This window comes from Phyllobates terribilis, unplaced genomic scaffold (genome assembly GCF_046119375.1).
Source record: "Phyllobates terribilis strain yellow unplaced genomic scaffold, ASM4611937v1 Scaffold_3__8_contigs__length_932513732, whole genome shotgun sequence".
NCBI lineage: Eukaryota > Metazoa > Chordata > Amphibia > Anura > Dendrobatidae > Phyllobates > Phyllobates terribilis.
Genome location: NW_027362763.1, coordinates 10,796,319 through 10,809,021, shown reverse-complemented (window position 1 = coordinate 10,809,021; position 12,703 = coordinate 10,796,319). Strand labels below are relative to the sequence as shown.

The following is a 12,703-nucleotide window of genomic DNA, read 5'->3' as shown; positions in this document are numbered from 1 at the left end:
TGTTCTTTGAGCTCGCGGAGACTCTTCACTTACCCCAAAATGCAGTGGGAATATGCAAATTATCTCCTCAGGACTCCTCCCCTGGTTTACCGATGTCCTCTTTTCAGCTCCAACAGCCAAAATCCAGTGTTCTTTGAGCTCGCGGAGACTCTTCACTTACCCCAAAATGCAGTGGGAATATGCAAATTATCTCCTCAGGACTCCTCCCCTGGTTTACCGATGTCCTCTTTTCAGCTCCAACAGCCAAAATCCAGTGTTCTTTGAGCTCGCGGAGACTCTTCACTTACCCCAAAATGCAGTGGGAATATGCAAATTATCTCCTCAGGACTCCTCCCCTGGTTTACCGATGTCCTCTTTTCAGCTCCAACAGCCAAAATCCAGTGTTCTTTGAGCTCGCGGAGACTCTTCACTTACCCCAAAATGCAGTGGGAATATGCAAATTATCTCCTCAGGACTCCTCCCCTGGTTTACCGATGTCCTCTTTTCAGCTCCAACAGCCAAAATCCAGTGTTCTTTGAGCTCGCGGAGACTCTTCACTTACCCCAAAAGGCAGTGGGAATATGCAAATTATCTCCTCAGGACTCCTCCCCTGGTTTACCGATGTCCTCTTTTCAGCTCCAACAGCCAAAATCCAGTGTTCTTTGAGCTCGCGGAGACTCTTCACTTACCCCAAAATGCAGTGGGAATATGCAAATTATCTCCTCAGGACTCCTCCCCTGGTTTACCGATGTCCTCTTTTCAGCTCCAACAGCCAAAATCCAGTGTTCTTTGAGCTCGCGGAGACTCTTCACTTACCCCAAAAGGCAGTGGGAATATGCAAATTATCTCCTCAGGACTCCTCCCCTGGTTTACCGATGTCCTCTTTTCAGCTCCAACAGCCAAAATCCAGTGTTCTTTGAGCTCGCGGAGACTCTTCACTTACCCCAAAATGCAGTGGGAATATGCAAATTATCTCCTCAGGACTCCTCCCCTGGTTTACCGATGTCCTCTTTTCAGCTCCAACAGCCAAAATCCAGTGTTCTTTGAGCTCGCGGAGACTCTTCACTTACCCCAAAATGCAGTGGGAATATGCAAATTATCTCCTCAGGACTCCTCCCCTGGTTTACCGATGTCCTCTTTTCAGCTCCAACAGCCAAAATCCAGTGTTCTTTGAGCTCGCGGAGATTCTTCACTTACCCCAAAATGCAGTGGGAATATGCAAATTATCTCCTCAGGACTCCTCCCCTGGTTTACCGATGTCCTCTTTTCAGCTCCAACAGCCAAAATCCAGTGTTCTTTGAGCTCGCGGAGACTCTTCACTTACCCCAAAATGCAGTGGGAATATGCAAATTATCTCCTCAGGACTCCTCCCCTGGTTTACCGATGTCCTCTTTTCAGCTCCAACAGCCAAAATCCAGTGTTCTTTGAGCTCGCGGAGACTCTTCACTTACCCCAAAATGCAGTGGGAATATGCAAATTATCTCCTCAGGACTCCTCCCCTGGTTTACCGATGTCCTCTTTTCAGCTCCAACAGCCAAAATCCAGTGTTCTTTGAGCTCGCGGAGACTCTTCACTTACCCCAAAAGGCAGTGGGAATATGCAAATTATCTCCTCAGGACTCCTCCCCTGGTTTACCGATGTCCTCTTTTCAGCTCCAACAGCCAAAATCCAGTGTTCTTTGAGCTCGCGGAGACTCTTCACTTACCCCAAAATGCAGTGGGAATATGCAAATTATCTCCTCAGGACTCCTCCCCTGGTTTACCGATGTCCTCTTTTCAGCTCCAACAGCCAAAATCCAGTGTTCTTTGAGCTCGCGGAGACTCTTCACTTACCCCAAAAGGCAGTGGGAATATGCAAATTATCTCCTCAGGACTCCTCCCCTGGTTTACCGATGTCCTCTTTTCAGCTCCAACAGCCAAAATCCAGTGTTCTTTGAGCTCGCGGAGATTCTTCACTTACCCCAAAATGCAGTGGGAATATGCAAATTATCTCCTCAGGACTCCTCCCCTGGTTTACCGATGTCCTCTTTTCAGCTCCAACAGCCAAAATCCAGTGTTCTTTGAGCTCGCGGAGACTCTTCACTTACCCCAAAATGCAGTGGGAATATGCAAATTATCTCCTCAGGACTCCTCCCCTGGTTTACCGATGTCCTCTTTTCAGCTCCAACAGCCAAAATCCAGTGTTCTTTGAGCTCGCGGAGATTCTTCACTTACCCCAAAATGCAGTGGGAATATGCAAATTATCTCCTCAGGACTCCTCCCCTGGTTTACCGATGTCCTCTTTTCAGCTCCAACAGCCAAAATCCAGTGTTCTTTGAGCTCGCGGAGACTCTTCACTTACCCCAAAATGCAGTGGGAATATGCAAATTATCTCCTCAGGACTCCTCCCCTGGTTTACCGATGTCCTCTTTTCAGCTCCAACAGCCAAAATCCAGTGTTCTTTGAGCTCGCGGAGACTCTTCACTTACCCCAAAAGGCAGTGGGAATATGCAAATTATCTCCTCAGGACTCCTCCCCTGGTTTACCGATGTCCTCTTTTCAGCTCCAACAGCCAAAATCCAGTGTTCTTTGAGCTCGCGGAGACTCTTCACTTACCCCAAAATGCAGTGGGAATATGCAAATTATCTCCTCAGGACTCCTCCCCTGGTTTACCGATGTCCTCTTTTCAGCTCCAACAGCCAAAATCCAGTGTTCTTTGAGCTCGCGGAGACTCTTCACTTACCCCAAAAGGCAGTGGGAATATGCAAATTATCTCCTCAGGACTCCTCCCCTGGTTTACCGATGTCCTCTTTTCAGCTCCAACAGCCAAAATCCAGTGTTCTTTGAGCTCGCGGAGACTCTTCACTTACCCCAAAATGCAGTGGGAATATGCAAATTATCTCCTCAGGACTCCTCCCCTGGTTTACCGATGTCCTCTTTTCAGCTCCAACAGCCAAAATCCAGTGTTCTTTGAGCTCGCGGAGACTCTTCACTTACCCCAAAAGGCAGTGGGAATATGCAAATTATCTCCTCAGGACTCCTCCCCTGGTTTACCGATGTCCTCTTTTCAGCTCCAACAGCCAAAATCCAGTGTTCTTTGAGCTCGCGGAGACTCTTCACTTACCCCAAAATGCAGTGGGAATATGCAAATTATCTCCTCAGGACTTCTCCCCTGTTTCTGCCCAGTTTCGAACTGGGGATCTTTCGCGTGTTAGGCGAACGTGATAACCGCTACACTACAGAAACTCACGGTACTACCAAAGACATTCACACATACCTAAATGCAATTGAACAAAATCATCCACCCAAAGCCAACAGGTTTACCTCAATGTTTAAAAACAGGACAAAGGGCATTTTTCAACCAGGGAACATGCGTTCATTTGTCAGGCCATTGTGAATCAAATGGGTGAAAATCATGCTGCCCAAACAAACAGTATAGCCTTGTGTGAGAAATAATGCTCACAAACACATGTTTCTGCCCGGTGTCGAACCAGGGACCTTTCGCGTGTAAAGCGAACGTGATAACCACTACACTACAGAAACTTCATGAAAAGGAGTGAAATGTTCACGTCAAGCAATCAAGAGCAAAAGTGGAAACAGAGTAATGGCATCATCTGAAAAGCAAAACTTGCATCTTTCAATGAGGGAACTTTTCACTTGTCAGGCTAACGTGATTCTGGTTTAAACGTAGCTGAGCTGGATTTGCATGGAAAAAAACATTTTGGATAAAGCATTCTCATGCCTTTGTCCAAAAGCCAAAAAGAAAGAGAAAAAGCACGTAGATGCCTAGTTTTGCACCCTAAAACTCTCAGGTGTTACTTGAATTGTGATAACCTATCAACTGTCAAAACCACACACTATTGTCAAAAGCAAACTCACGTAGAAATCGTAGCGGTGAAAAAAATACTGCTCAAACCAACAATATAATCTTGCATTTGGAAATAAAGAATAAATCACATGTTTCTGCCCGGTATCAAACCGGGGACCTTTTGCGTGTGAGGCGAACGTGATAACCGCTACACTACAGAAACTAGACGGAAAAAGATTCTGTGGTCACGGCATGCAATCAAGATCAAGGACCGAAAGGCAAACGCTTTGATAGCAAACAATAAAATTATGTTTCTGCCCAGTTTCGAACTGGGGACCTTTCGCGTGTTAGGCGAACGTGATAACCGCAACACTACAGAAACTCACGGTACTACCAAAGACATTCACACATACCTAAATGCAATTGAACAAAATCATCCACCCAAAGCCAACAGGTTTACCTCAATGTTTAAAAACAGGACAAAGGGCATTTTTCAACCAGGGAACATGCGTTCATTTGTCAGGCCATTGTGAATCAAATGGGTGAAAATCATGCTGCCCAAACCAACAGTATAGCCTTGTGTGAGAAAAAATGCTCACAAACACATGTTTCTGCCCGGTGTCGAACCAGGGACCTTTCGCGTGTAAAGCGAACGTGATAACCACTACACTACAGAAACTTCATGAAAAGGAGTGAAATGTTCACGTCAAGCAATCAGGAGCAAAAGTGGAAACAGAGTAATGGCATCATCTGAAAAGCAAAACTTGCATCTTTCAATGAGGGAACTTTTCACTTGTCAGGCTAACGTGATTCTGGTTTAAACGTAGCTGAGCTGGATTTGCATGGAAAAAAACATTTTGGACAAAGCATTCTCATGCCTTTGTCCAAAAGCCAAAAAGAAAGAGAAAAAGCACGTAGATGCCTAGTTTTGCACCCTAAAACTCTCAGGTGTTACTTGAATTGTGATAACCTATCAACTGTCAAAACCACACACTGTTGTCAAAAGCAAACTCACGTAGAAATCGTAGCGGTGAAAAAAATGCTGCTCAAACCAACAATATAATCTTGCATTTGGAAATAAAGAATAAATCACATGTTTCTGCCCGGTATCGAACCGGGGACCTTTCGCGTGTGAGGCGAACGTGATAACCGCTACACTACAGAAACTAGACGGAAAAAGCTTCTGTGGTCACGGCATGCAATCAAGATCAAGGACCGAAAGGCAAACGCTTTGATAGCAAACAATAAAATTATGTTTCTGCCCAGTTTCGAACTGGGGACCTTTCGCATGTTAGGCGAACATGATAACCACTACACTACAGAAACTCACGGTACTACCAAAGACATTCACACATACCTAAATGCAATTGAACAAAATCATCCACCCAAAGCCAACAGGTTTACCTCAATGTTTAAAAACAGGACAAAGGGCATTTTTCAACCAGGGAACATGCGTTCATTTGTCAGGCCATTGTGAATCAAATGGGTGAAAATCATGCTGCCCAAACCAACAGTATAGCCTTGTGTGAGAGAAAATGCTCACAAACACATGTTTCTGCCCGGTGTCGAACCAGGGACCTTTCGCGTGTAAAGCGAACGTGATAACCACTACACTACAGAAACTTCATGAAAAGGAGTGAAATGTGTGAAATGTTCACGTCAAGCAATCAAGAGCAAAAGTGGAAACAGAGTAATGGCATCATCTGAAAAGCAAAACTTGCATCTTTCAATGAGGGAACTTTTCACTTGTCAGGCTAACGTGATTCTGGTTTAAACGTAGCTGAGCTGGATTTGCATGGAAAAAAACATTTTGGACAAAGCATTCTCATGCCTTTGTCCAAAAGCCAAAAAGAAAGAGAAAAAGCACGTAGATGCCTAGTTTTGCACCCTAAAACTCTCAGGTGTTACTTGAATTGTGATAACCTATCAACTGTCAAAACCACACACTGTTGTCAAAAGCAAACTCACGTAGAAATCGTAGCGGTGAAAAAAATGCTGCTCAAACCAACAATATAATCTTGCATTTGGAAATAAAGAATAAATCACATGTTTCTGCCCGGTATCGAACCTGGGACCTTTCGCGTGTGAGGCGAACGTGATAACCGCTACACTACAGAAACTAGACGGTAAAAGCTTCTGTGGTCACGGCATGCAATCAAGATCAAGGACCGAAAGGCAAACGCTTTGATAGCAAACAATAAAATTATGTTTCTGCCCAGTTTCGAACTGGGGATCTTTCGCGTGTTAGGCGAACGTGATAACCGCTACACTACAGAAACTCACGGTACTACCAAAGACATTCACACATACCTAAATGCAATTGAACAAAATCATCCACCCAAAGCCAACAGGTTTACCTCAATGTTTAAAAACAGGACAAAGGGCATTTTTCAACCAGGGAACATGCGTTCATTTGTCAGGCCATTGTGAATCAAATGGGTGAAAATCATGCTGCCCAAACCAACAGTATAGCCTTGTGTGAGAAATAATGCTCACAAACACATGTTTCTGCCCGGTGTCGAACCAGGGACCTTTCGCGTGTAAAGCGAACGTGATAACCACTACACTACAGAAACTTCATGAAAAGGAGTGAAATGTTCACGTCAAGCAATCAAGAGGAAAAGTGGAAACAGAGTAATGGCATCATCTGAAAAGCAAAACTTGCATCTTTCAATGAGGGAACTTTTCACTTGTCAGGCTAACGTGATTCTGGTTTAAACGTAGCTGAGCTGGATTTGCATGGAAAAAAACATTTTGGATAAAGCATTCTCATGCCTTTGTCCAAAAGCCAAAAAGAAAGAGAAAAAGCAAACGCTTTGATAGCAAACAATAAAATTATGTTTCTGCCCAGTTTCGAACTGGGGACCTTTCGCGTGTTAGGCGAACGTGATAACCACTACACTACAGAAACTCACGGTACTACCAAAGACATTCACACATACCTAAATGCAATTGAACAAAATCATCCACCCAAAGCCAACAGGTTTACCTCAATGTTTAAAAACAGGACAAAGGGCATTTTTCAACCAGGGAACATGCGTTCATTTGTCAGGCCATTGTGAATCAAATGGGTGAAAATCATGCTGCCCAAACCAACAGTATAGCCTTGTGTGAGAAAAAATGCTCACAAACACATGTTTCTGCCCGGTGTCGAACCAGGGACCTTTTGCGTGTAAAGCGAACGTGATAACCACTACACTACAGAAACTTCATGAAAAGGAGTGAAATGTTCACGTCAAGCAATCAAGAGCAAAAGTGGAAACAGAGTAATGGCATCATCTGAAAAGCAAAACTTGCATCTTTCAATGAGGGAACTTTTCACTTGTCAGGCTAACGTGATTCTGGTTTAAACGTAGCTGAGCTGGATTTGCATGGAAAAAAACATTTTGGACAAAGCATTCTCATGCCTTTGTCCAAAAGCCAAAAAGAAAGAGAAAAAGCACGTAGATGCCTAGTTTTGCACCCTAAAACTCTCAGGTGTTACTTGAATTGTGATAACCTATCAACTGTCAAAACCACACACTGTTGTCAAAAGCAAACTCACGTAGAAATCGTAGCGGTGAAAAAAATGCTGCTCAAACCAACAATATAATCTTGCATTTGGAAATAAAGAATAAATCACATGTTTCTGCCCGGTATCGAACCGGGGACCTTTCGCGTGTGAGGCGAACATGATAACCGCTACACTACAGAAACTCACGGTACTACCAAAGACATTCACACATACCTAAATGCAATTGAACAAAATCATCCACCCAAAGCCAACAGGTTTACCTCAATGTTTAAAAACAAGACAAAGGGCATTTTTCAACCAGGGAACATGCGTTCATTTGTCAGGCCATTGTGAATCAAATGGGTGAAAATCATGCTGCCCAAACCAACAGTATAGCCTTGTGTGAGAAAAAATGCTCACAAACACATGTTTCTGCCCGGTGTCAAACCAGGGACCTTTCGCGTGTAAAGCGAACGTGATAACCACTACACTACAGAAACTTCATGAAAAGGAGTGAAATGTTCACGTCAAGCAATCAAGAGCAAAAGTGGAAACAGAGTAATGGCATCATCTGAAAAGCAAAACTTGCATCTTTCAATGAGGGAAGTTTTCACTTGTCAGGCTAACGTGATTCTGGTTTAAACGTAGCTGAGCTGGATTTGCATGGAAAAAACATTTTGGATAAAGCATTCTCATGCCTTTGTCCAAAAGCCAAAAAGAAAGAGAAAAAACACGTAGATGCCTAGTTTTGCACCCTAAAACTCTCAGGTGTTACTTGAATTGTGATAACCTATCAACTGTCAAAACCACACACTATTGTCAAAAGCAAACTCACGTAGAAATCGTAGCGGTGAAAAAAATGCTGCTCAAACCAACAATATAATCTTGCATTTGGAAATAAAGAATAAATCATATGTTTCTGCCCGGTATCGAACCGGGGACCTTTCGCGTGTGAGGCGAACGTGATAACCGCTACACTACAGAAACTAGACGGAAAAAGCTTCTGTGGTCACGGCATGCAATCAAGATCAAGGACCGAAAGGCAAACGCTTTGATAGCAAACAATAAAATTATGTTTCTGCCCAGTTTCGAACTAGGGACCTTTCGCGTGTTATTCGAACGTGATAACCACTACACTACAGAAACTCACGGTACTACCAAAGACATTCACACATACCTAAATGCAATTGAACAAAATCATCCACCCAAAGCCAACAGGTTTACCTCAATGTTTAAAAACAGGACAAAGGGCATTTTTCAACCAGGGAACATGCGTTCATTTGTCAGGCCATTGTGAATCAAATGGGTGAAAATCATGCTGCCCAAACCAACAGTATAGCCTTGTGTGAGAAAAAATGCTCACAAACACATGTTTCTGCCCGGTGTCGAACCAGGGACCTTTTGCATGTAAAGCGAACGTGATAACCACTACACTACAGAAACTTCATGAAAAGGAGTGAAATGTTCACGTCAAGCAATCAAGAGCAAAAGTGGAAACAGAGTAATGGCATCATCTGAAAAGCAAAACTTGCATCTTTCAATGAGGGAACTTTTCACTTGTCAGGCTAACGTGATTCTGGTTTAAACGTAGCTGAGCTGGATTTGCATGGAAAAAAACATTTTGGACAAAGCATTCTCATGCCTTTGTCCAAAAGCCAAAAAGAAAGAGAAAAAGCACGTAGATGCCTAGTTTTGCACCCTAAAACTCTCAGGTGTTACTTGAATTGTGATAACCTATCAACTGTCAAAACCACACACTGTTGTCAAAAGCAAACTCACGTAGAAATCGTAGCGGTGAAAAAAATGCTGCTCAAACCAACAATATAATCTTGCATTTGGAAATAAAGAATAAATCACATGTTTCTGCCCGGTATCGAACCGGGGACCTTTCGCGTGTGAGGCGAACGTGATAACCGCTACACTACAGAAACTAGACGGTAAAAGCTTCTGTGGTCACGGCATGCAATCAAGATCAAGGACCGAAAGGCAAACGCTTTGATAGCAAACAATTAAATTATGTTTCTGCCCAGTTTCGAACTGGGGACCTTTCGCGTGTTAGGCGAACGTGATAACCGCTACACTACAGAAACTCACGGTACTACCAAAGACATTCACACATACCTAAATGCAATTGAACAAAATCATCCACCCAAAGCCAACAGGTTTACCTCAATGTTTAAAAACAGGACAAAGGGCATTTTTCAACCAGGGAACATGCGTTCATTTGTCAGGCCATTGTGAATCAAATGGGTGAAAATCATGCTGCCCAAACCAACAGTATAGCCTTGTGTGAGAAAAAATGCTCACAAACACATGTTTCTGCCCGGTGTCAAACCAGGGACCTTTTGCGTGTAAAGCGAACGTGATAACCACTACACTACAGAAACTTCATGAAAAGGAGTGAAATGTTCACGTCAAGCAATCAAGAGCAAAAGTGGAAACAGAGTAATGGCATCATCTGAAAAGCAAAACTTGCATCTTTCAATGAGGGAACTTTTCACTTGTCAGGCTAACGTGATTCTGGTTTAAACGTAGCTGAGCTGGATTTGCATGGAAAAAAACATTTTGGATAAAGCATTCTCATGCCTTTGTCCAAAAGCCAAAAAGAAAGAGAAAAAGCACGTAGATGCCTAGTTTTGCACCCTAAAACTCTCAGGTGTTACTTTGAATTGTGATAACCTATCAACTGTCAAAACCACACACTGTTGTCAAAAGCAAACTCACGTAGAAATCGTAGCGGTGAAAAAAATGCTGCTCAAACCAACAATATAATCTTGCATTTGGAAATAAAGAATAAATCACATGTTTCTGCCCGGTATCGAACCGGGGACCTTTCGCGTGTGAGGCGAACGTGATAACCGCTACACTACAGAAACTAGACGGAAAAAAGCTTCTGTGGTCACGGCATGCAATCAAGATCAAGGACCGAAAGGCAAACGCTTTGATAGCAAACAATAAAATTAAGCTTCTGCCCAGTTTCGAACTGGGGACCTTTCGCGTGTTAGGCGAACGTGATAACCGCTACACTACAGAAACTCACGGTACTACCAAAGACATTCACACATACCTAAATGCAATTGAACAAAATCATCCACCCAAAGCCAACAGGTTTACCTCAATGTTTAAAAACAGGACAAAGGGCATTTTTCAACCAGGGAACATGCGTTCATTTGTCAGGCCATTGTGAATCAAATGGGTGAAAATCATGCTGCCCAAACCAACAGTATAGCCTTGTGTGAGAAAAAATGCTCACAAACACATGTTTCTGCCTGGTGTCGACCAGGGACCTTTCGCATGTAAAGCCAACGTGATAACCACTACACTACAGAAACTTCATGAAAAGGAGTGAAATGTTCACGTCAAGCAATCAAGAGCAAAAGTGTAAACAGAGTAATGGCATCATCTGAAAAGCAAAACTTGCATCTTTCAATGAGGGAACTTTTCACTTGTCAGGCTAACGTGATTCTGGTTTAAACGTAGCTGAGCTGGATTTGCATGGAAAAAAACATTTTGGATAAAGCATTCTCATGCCTTTGTCCAAAAGCCAAAAAGAAAGAGAAAAAGCACGTAGATGCCTAGTTTTGCACCCTAAAACTCTCAGGTGTTACTTGAATTGTGATAACCTATCAACTGTCAAAACCACACACTGTTGTCAAAAGCAAACTCACGTAGAAATCGTAGTGGTGAAAAAAATGCTGCTCAAACCAACAATATAATCTTGCATTTGGAAATAAAGAATAAATCACATGTTTCTGCCCGGTATCGAACCGGGAACCTTTCGCGTGTGAGGCGAACGTGATAACCGCTACACTACAGAAACTAGACTAAAAAAGCTTCTGTGGTCACGGCACGCAATCAAGATCAAGGACCGAAAGGCAAACGCTTTGATAGCAAACAATAAAATTATGTTTCTGCCCAGTTTCGAACTGGGGACCTTTCGCATGTTAGGCGAACATGATAACTGCTACACTACAGAAACTCACGGTACTACCAAAGACATTCACACATACCTAAATGCAATTGAACAAAATCATCCACCCAAAGCCAACAGGTTTACCTCAATGTTTAAAAACAGGACAAAGGGCATTTTTCAACCAGGGAACATGCGTTCATTTGTCAGGCCATTGTGAATCAAATGGGTGAAAATCATGCTGCCCAAACCAACAGTATAGCCTTGTGTGAGAAAAAATGCTCACAAACACATGTTTCTGCCCGGTGTCAAACCAGGGACCTTTCGCGTGTAAAGCGAACGTGATAACCACTACACTACAGAAACTTCATGAAAGGGAGTGAAATGTTCACGTCAAGCAATCAAGTGCAAAAGTGGAAACAGAGTAATGGCATCATCTGAAAAGCAAAACTTGCATCTTTCAATGAGGGAACTTTTCACTTGTCAGGCTAACGTGATTCTGGTTTAAACGTAGCTGAGCTGGATTTGCATGGAAAAAAACATTTTGGATAAAGCATTCTCATGCCTTTGTCCAAAAGCCAAAAAGAAAGAGAAAAAGCACGTAGATGCCTAGTTTTGCACCCTAAAACTCTCAGGTGTTACTTGAATTGTGATAACCTATCAACTGTCAAAACCACACACTATTGTCAAAAGCAAACTCACGTAGAAATCGTAGCGGTGAAAAAAATGCTGCTCAAACCAACAATATAATCTTGCATTTGGAAATAAAGAATAAATCACATGTTTCTGCCCGGTATCGAACCGGGGACCTTTCGCGTGTGAGGCAAACGTGATAACCGCTACACTACAGAAACTAGACGGAAAAAGCTTCTGTGGTCACGGCATGCAATCAAGATCAAGGACCGAAAGGCAAACGCTTTGATAGCAAACAATAAAATTATGTTTCTGCCCAGTTTCGAACTGGGGACCTTTCGCATGTTAGGCGAACATGATAACCGCTACACTACAGAAACTCACGGTACTACCAAAGACATTCACACATACCTAAATGCAATTGAACAAAATCATCCACCCAAAGCCAACAGGTTTACCTCAATGTTTAAAAACAGGACAAAGGGCATTTTTCAACCAGGGAACATGCGTTCATTTGTCAGGCCATTGTGAATCAAATGGGTGAAAATCATGCTGCCCAAACCAACAGTATAGCCTTGTGTGAGAAAAAAAGCTCACAAACACATGTTTCTGCCCGGTGTCGAACCAGGGACCTTTCGCGTGTAAAGCGAACGTGATAACCACTACACTACAGAAACTTCATGAAAAGGAGTGAAATGTTCACGTCAAGCAATCAAGAGCAAAAGTGGCAACAGAGTAATGGCATCATCTGAAAAGCAAAACTTGCATCTTTCAATGAGGGAACTTTTCACTTGTCAGGCTAACGTGATTCTGGTTTAAACGTAGCTGAGCTGGATTTGCATGGAAAAAAACATTTTGGACAAAGCATTCTCATGCCTTTGAACAAAAGCCAAAAAGAAAGA

General features: G+C 42.9%; 29 non-coding genes across 29 annotated transcripts; all 29 read right to left on the bottom strand.

Annotated features, from left to right (window-relative positions):
* Window positions 1–3,130: 3,130 nt before the first annotated feature.
* Window positions 3,131–3,203, bottom strand: TRNAV-AAC (transfer RNA valine (anticodon AAC)). The gene has a single exon. It is a non-coding gene; the product is annotated as a tRNA-Val (tRNA).
* Window positions 3,204–3,427: 224 nt separating this feature from the next.
* On the bottom strand, window positions 3,428–3,500 carry TRNAV-UAC (transfer RNA valine (anticodon UAC)). The gene has a single exon. It is a non-coding gene; the product is annotated as a tRNA-Val (tRNA).
* A 415-nt stretch (window positions 3,501–3,915) lies between these two features.
* On the bottom strand, window positions 3,916–3,988 carry TRNAV-CAC (transfer RNA valine (anticodon CAC)). The gene has a single exon. It is a non-coding gene; the product is annotated as a tRNA-Val (tRNA).
* Window positions 3,989–4,074: 86 nt separating this feature from the next.
* Window positions 4,075–4,147, bottom strand: TRNAV-AAC (transfer RNA valine (anticodon AAC)). The gene has a single exon. It is a non-coding gene; the product is annotated as a tRNA-Val (tRNA).
* Window positions 4,148–4,371: 224 nt separating this feature from the next.
* On the bottom strand, window positions 4,372–4,444 carry TRNAV-UAC (transfer RNA valine (anticodon UAC)). Its single transcript has one exon. It is a non-coding gene; the product is annotated as a tRNA-Val (tRNA).
* Window positions 4,445–4,859: 415 nt separating this feature from the next.
* On the bottom strand, window positions 4,860–4,932 carry TRNAV-CAC (transfer RNA valine (anticodon CAC)). The gene has a single exon. It is a non-coding gene; the product is annotated as a tRNA-Val (tRNA).
* Window positions 4,933–5,018: 86 nt separating this feature from the next.
* Window positions 5,019–5,091, bottom strand: TRNAV-AAC (transfer RNA valine (anticodon AAC)). Its single transcript has one exon. It is a non-coding gene; the product is annotated as a tRNA-Val (tRNA).
* A 224-nt stretch (window positions 5,092–5,315) lies between these two features.
* Window positions 5,316–5,388, bottom strand: TRNAV-UAC (transfer RNA valine (anticodon UAC)). Its single transcript has one exon. It is a non-coding gene; the product is annotated as a tRNA-Val (tRNA).
* A 424-nt stretch (window positions 5,389–5,812) lies between these two features.
* TRNAV-CAC (transfer RNA valine (anticodon CAC)) lies at window positions 5,813–5,885 on the bottom strand. Its single transcript has one exon. It is a non-coding gene; the product is annotated as a tRNA-Val (tRNA).
* Window positions 5,886–5,971: 86 nt separating this feature from the next.
* Window positions 5,972–6,044, bottom strand: TRNAV-AAC (transfer RNA valine (anticodon AAC)). The gene has a single exon. It is a non-coding gene; the product is annotated as a tRNA-Val (tRNA).
* A 224-nt stretch (window positions 6,045–6,268) lies between these two features.
* TRNAV-UAC (transfer RNA valine (anticodon UAC)) lies at window positions 6,269–6,341 on the bottom strand. Its single transcript has one exon. It is a non-coding gene; the product is annotated as a tRNA-Val (tRNA).
* Window positions 6,342–6,603: 262 nt separating this feature from the next.
* TRNAV-AAC (transfer RNA valine (anticodon AAC)) lies at window positions 6,604–6,676 on the bottom strand. The gene has a single exon. It is a non-coding gene; the product is annotated as a tRNA-Val (tRNA).
* A 224-nt stretch (window positions 6,677–6,900) lies between these two features.
* Window positions 6,901–6,973, bottom strand: TRNAV-UAC (transfer RNA valine (anticodon UAC)). Its single transcript has one exon. It is a non-coding gene; the product is annotated as a tRNA-Val (tRNA).
* Window positions 6,974–7,388: 415 nt separating this feature from the next.
* TRNAV-CAC (transfer RNA valine (anticodon CAC)) lies at window positions 7,389–7,461 on the bottom strand. The gene has a single exon. It is a non-coding gene; the product is annotated as a tRNA-Val (tRNA).
* A 224-nt stretch (window positions 7,462–7,685) lies between these two features.
* On the bottom strand, window positions 7,686–7,758 carry TRNAV-UAC (transfer RNA valine (anticodon UAC)). The gene has a single exon. It is a non-coding gene; the product is annotated as a tRNA-Val (tRNA).
* A 414-nt stretch (window positions 7,759–8,172) lies between these two features.
* On the bottom strand, window positions 8,173–8,245 carry TRNAV-CAC (transfer RNA valine (anticodon CAC)). Its single transcript has one exon. It is a non-coding gene; the product is annotated as a tRNA-Val (tRNA).
* An 86-nt stretch (window positions 8,246–8,331) lies between these two features.
* Window positions 8,332–8,404, bottom strand: TRNAV-AAC (transfer RNA valine (anticodon AAC)). Its single transcript has one exon. It is a non-coding gene; the product is annotated as a tRNA-Val (tRNA).
* A 224-nt stretch (window positions 8,405–8,628) lies between these two features.
* On the bottom strand, window positions 8,629–8,701 carry TRNAV-UAC (transfer RNA valine (anticodon UAC)). Its single transcript has one exon. It is a non-coding gene; the product is annotated as a tRNA-Val (tRNA).
* Window positions 8,702–9,116: 415 nt separating this feature from the next.
* TRNAV-CAC (transfer RNA valine (anticodon CAC)) lies at window positions 9,117–9,189 on the bottom strand. The gene has a single exon. It is a non-coding gene; the product is annotated as a tRNA-Val (tRNA).
* Window positions 9,190–9,275: 86 nt separating this feature from the next.
* TRNAV-AAC (transfer RNA valine (anticodon AAC)) lies at window positions 9,276–9,348 on the bottom strand. Its single transcript has one exon. It is a non-coding gene; the product is annotated as a tRNA-Val (tRNA).
* A 224-nt stretch (window positions 9,349–9,572) lies between these two features.
* On the bottom strand, window positions 9,573–9,645 carry TRNAV-UAC (transfer RNA valine (anticodon UAC)). The gene has a single exon. It is a non-coding gene; the product is annotated as a tRNA-Val (tRNA).
* A 416-nt stretch (window positions 9,646–10,061) lies between these two features.
* On the bottom strand, window positions 10,062–10,134 carry TRNAV-CAC (transfer RNA valine (anticodon CAC)). The gene has a single exon. It is a non-coding gene; the product is annotated as a tRNA-Val (tRNA).
* Window positions 10,135–10,221: 87 nt separating this feature from the next.
* TRNAV-AAC (transfer RNA valine (anticodon AAC)) lies at window positions 10,222–10,294 on the bottom strand. The gene has a single exon. It is a non-coding gene; the product is annotated as a tRNA-Val (tRNA).
* A 711-nt stretch (window positions 10,295–11,005) lies between these two features.
* Window positions 11,006–11,078, bottom strand: TRNAV-CAC (transfer RNA valine (anticodon CAC)). The gene has a single exon. It is a non-coding gene; the product is annotated as a tRNA-Val (tRNA).
* An 86-nt stretch (window positions 11,079–11,164) lies between these two features.
* TRNAV-AAC (transfer RNA valine (anticodon AAC)) lies at window positions 11,165–11,237 on the bottom strand. The gene has a single exon. It is a non-coding gene; the product is annotated as a tRNA-Val (tRNA).
* A 224-nt stretch (window positions 11,238–11,461) lies between these two features.
* Window positions 11,462–11,534, bottom strand: TRNAV-UAC (transfer RNA valine (anticodon UAC)). The gene has a single exon. It is a non-coding gene; the product is annotated as a tRNA-Val (tRNA).
* Window positions 11,535–11,949: 415 nt separating this feature from the next.
* Window positions 11,950–12,022, bottom strand: TRNAV-CAC (transfer RNA valine (anticodon CAC)). Its single transcript has one exon. It is a non-coding gene; the product is annotated as a tRNA-Val (tRNA).
* Window positions 12,023–12,108: 86 nt separating this feature from the next.
* Window positions 12,109–12,181, bottom strand: TRNAV-AAC (transfer RNA valine (anticodon AAC)). Its single transcript has one exon. It is a non-coding gene; the product is annotated as a tRNA-Val (tRNA).
* A 224-nt stretch (window positions 12,182–12,405) lies between these two features.
* On the bottom strand, window positions 12,406–12,478 carry TRNAV-UAC (transfer RNA valine (anticodon UAC)). Its single transcript has one exon. It is a non-coding gene; the product is annotated as a tRNA-Val (tRNA).
* Window positions 12,479–12,703: the final 225 nt, after the last annotated feature.